Genomic DNA, 3,976 nt, shown 5'->3' with positions numbered 1-3,976 from the left:
ACAAAGAAGGGGGGGGATAAAGAGAAGCTAGAAAATAGTGAGGGGGGCCACACAACAGAGTGCAGGGGGGGGATGGAATTGGAAATAACATACAGAGAGAAATTCAGAAGCGGGGGACATGCGAGACAGGGGGAGGGGGAGACGGGGGGAGAAGCGATACGGGGGGATGGGAAAAACACGCGAGACGGGGGAGAAACACGCGAAACGGGGGAGGGGAGAGAAATACGCAAGACGGGGGAGGAGGGAGAAACACGCAAGACGGGGAGGGGGGAGAAACACGCGGGACAGGGGAGGCACACGCGAGACGGGGGGAGGGACACGCGAGACAGGGGGAGGGACACGCGAGACGGAGGGAGGGACACGCGAGACAGGGGGAGGGACACGCGAGATGGGGGGGAGGGGGGAGGGACACGGTGCTGAGGGGTATGGCGGGCCTGTGCCGCCCTCTATGGGTTACCTGCCCACTAAAGGACTCCTCATATACCCCCCAAACACAGCAAGTACCAATCAGTACTCTCACATTACAGAGGTAAATAACCAGTGACCACCGTCAGGCGGAGATCCCGTATTACTGCGGCCAAACTCGGACCTCAGTGAGAACCAGGAGCCGGAAATCTCGGGAACACTCGGAAAGCCTATTCTCCCAGGTCAGGGTGCGCGGGGGGGGGTCAGGGTGCACGGGGGGGGGGGGGGGTCAGGGTGCACGGGGGGGGGGGGGGGGGGGCGGGGGGGGGAGGTCAGGGTGCGCGGGGGGGGAAGAGTCAGGGTGCGCGGGGGAAGAGTCAGGGTGCGCAGGGGAAGAGTCAGGGTGCGCAGGGGAAGAGTCAGGGTGCGCAGGGGGGAAGAGTCAGGGTGCGCAGGGGGGAAGAGTCAGGGTGCGTGTGGGGGGGGAAGAGTCAGGGTGCGTGTGGGGGGGGAAGAGTCAGGGTGCGTGTGGGGGGGGAAGAGTCAGGGTGCGCGGGGGGGAAGAGTCAGGGTGCGCGGGGGGGAAGAGTCAGGGTGCGCGGGGGGGGAGTCAGGGTGCGCAGGGGGGGAGTCAGGGTGCGCAGGGGGGGAGAGTCAAGGTGCGTGGGGGGGGAAGAGTCAGGGTGCGTGGGGGGGGAAGAGTCAGGGTGCGCGGGGGGGGGGGGGAAAGAGTCAGGGTGCGCGGAGGGAAAGAGTCAGGGTGCACGGGGGGAGGGAAGAGTCAGGGGTGCGCGGGGGGGGAAGAGTCAGGGTGCGCGGGGGGGAAGAGTCAGGGTGCGCGGGGGGGGAAGAGTCAGGGTGCACGGGGGGAAGAGTCAGGGTGCACGGGGGGGGAGTCAGGGTGCGCGGGGGGGGGGAGTCAGGGTGCGCGGGGGGGGAGTCAGGGTGCGCAGGGGGGGGAGAGTCAAGGTGCGCGGGGGGGAGGAGTCAGGGTGCGCGGGGGGGGGGGAGTCAGGGTGCGCGGGGGAAGAGTCAGGGTGCGCGGGGGGGAGGAGTCAGGGTGCGCGGGGGGAGGAGTCAGGGTGCGCGGGGAGAAGAGTCAGGGTGCGCGGGGGGGAGGAGTCAGAGTGTGCAGGGGGGGGAAGAGTCAGGGTGCACGGGGGGAAGAGTCAGGGTGCACGGGGGGGGAGTCAGGGTGGGCGGGGGGGGGAGTCAGGGTGCGCAGGGGGGGGAGAGTCAAGGTGCGCGGGGGGGAGGAGTCAGGGTGCGCGGGGGGGGGAGTCAGGGTGCGCGGGGGAAGAGTCAGGGTGCGCGGGGGAAGAGTCAGGGTGCGCGGGGGGGAGGAGTCAGGGTGCGCGGGGGAGAAGAGTCAGAGTGCGCGGGGGGGGAGGAGTCAGAGTGCGCGGGGGGGGGGGGGAGTCAGGGTGCGCGGGGGAAGAGTCAGGGTGCGCGGGGGAAGAGTCAGGGTGCGCGGGGGAAGAGTCAGGGTGCGCGGGGGAAGAGTCAGGGTGCGCGGGGGAAGAGTCAGGGTGCGCGGGGGAAGAGTCAGGGTGCGCGGGGGAAGAGTCAGGGTGCGCGGGGGAAGAGTCAGGGTGCGCGGGGAAGAGTCAGGGTGCGCGGGGGAAGAGTCAGGGTGCGCGGGGGAAGAGTCAGGGTGCGCGGGGGAAGAGTCAGGGTGCGCGGGGGAAGAGTCAGGGTGCGCGGGGGAAGAGTCAGGGTGCGCGGGGGAAGAGTCAGGGTGCGCGGGGGAAGAGTCAGGGTGCGCGGGGGAAGAGTCAGGGTGCGCGGGGGAAGAGTCAGGGTGCGCGGGGGAAGAGTCAGGGTGCGCGGGGGAAGAGTCAGGGTGCGCGGGGGAAGAGTCAGGGTGCGCGGGGGAAGAGTCAGGGTGCGCGGGGGAAGAGTCAGGGTGCGCGGGGGAAGAGTCAGGGTGCGCGGGGGAAGAGTCAGGGTGCGCGGGGGAAGAGTCAGGGTGCGCGGGGGAAGAGTCAGGGTGCGCGGGGGAAGAGTCAGGGTGCGCGGGGGAAGAGTCAGGGTGCGTGGGGGGGAAGAGTCAGGGTGCGCGGGGGGGAAGAGTCAGGGTGCGCGGGGGGGAAGAGTCAGGGTGCGCGGGGGGGAAGAGTCAGGGTGCGCGGGGGGGAAGAGTCAGGGTGCGCGGGCGGGGAAGAGTCAGGGTGCGCGGGCGGGGAAGAGTCAGGGTGCGTGGGCGGGGAAGAGTCAGGGTGCACGGGGGTGTCAGGGTGCACGGGGGGTGGTCAGGGTGCACGGGGGGTGGTCAGGGTGCACGGGGGGTGGTCAGGGTGCACGGGGGGGTCAGAGTGCACGGGGGGGTCAGGGTGCACGGGGGGGGTCAGGGTGCACGGGGGGGGGTCAGGGTGCACGGGGGGGTCAGGGTGCACGGGGGGGTTCAGGGTGCACGGGGGGGTCAGGGTGCACGGGGGGGTCAGGGTGCATGGGGGGTCAGGTTGCACGGGGGTTCAGGGTGCACGGGGGGGTTCAGGGTGCACGGGGGGGGGCAGGGTGCACGGGGGGGTCAGGGTGCATGGGGGGGTCAGGGTGCACGGGGGGTGGGTCAGGGTGCACGGGGGGGTGTCAGGGTGCACGGGGGGTGTCAGGGTGCACGGGGGTGTCAGGGTGCACGGGGGTGTCAGGGTGCACGGGGGTGTCAGGGTGCACGGGGGTGTCAGGGTGCACGGGGGTGTCAGGGTGCACAGGGGGGTCAGGGTGCACGGGGGTGTCAGGGTGCACAGGGGGGTAAGGGTTCATGGGGGGTAAGGGTGCACAGGGGGGGGGGGGGTCAGGGTGCACAAGGGTGTCAGGGTGCGTGGTGGGGGGTGGATGTGTGTCACTGGGAGAGAGGTTTGGGTTTGCAGGGGGTAACGGGCAAGGACCTGTGGGGGGGGGAGGGGTAAAGACCCAAGTGCGCTTAAGAACCTGGGGGAGAGGGGGGGGTACGGACCAGGGCGGAGGGGGTAAGAAGGAGCTTGGGGCGAGGGTAATACTTAGCCGGGCTCATTACACAGACACCTCCCCTGGGGCACAGACACATGCACTGACCTTTTCTTCCGTCTGCAAACAGAGCACGAGGGGTTAATTATTCCACAAGCACAACTTTCCGCGTGGATTGCAAGCTCTGCAGACAAGGGTGTCAGATTCCGAAGGTTTACTTGTGTGTTATTAACTCTTACAGTGACAGCCAGGTCAGCAACACATTGCAAAGCGCCTCGCTCCCCAGGCACTGCGGGAGGTTACAGGCCCCGCATATTACAGGAGTTAGGACCATAATACAATATATAATGCTCAGGCCTCAGAGGCGCCGGGGGAATACCCGGAGTAATACCGCGGGGACTGCAGGGGTATTAAATACTTCCCAAAGTAATAATCACTTTCTCTCTGTGTGTCTGCAGAAACCGCACAGAGAAATGTCCCAGGACACTGTGCTGGCCGTGCGGGTCACCCAAGGGCGCCCTGTGACCGCAGGGTGACAGGGAGACACACCATGCCAGCAGCATTATACACAAGCACCCGCTGCTGCCAGCGCAGACAGGGCAACACGAGAGCCAACGTACCACGT

This window comes from Ascaphus truei, unplaced genomic scaffold (genome assembly GCF_040206685.1).
Source record: "Ascaphus truei isolate aAscTru1 unplaced genomic scaffold, aAscTru1.hap1 HAP1_SCAFFOLD_3295, whole genome shotgun sequence".
NCBI classification, from domain to species: Eukaryota; Metazoa; Chordata; class Amphibia; order Anura; family Ascaphidae; genus Ascaphus; species Ascaphus truei.
The sequence above is the reverse complement of the archived record's forward strand: the minus strand, read 5'-3'. Positions refer to the sequence as shown.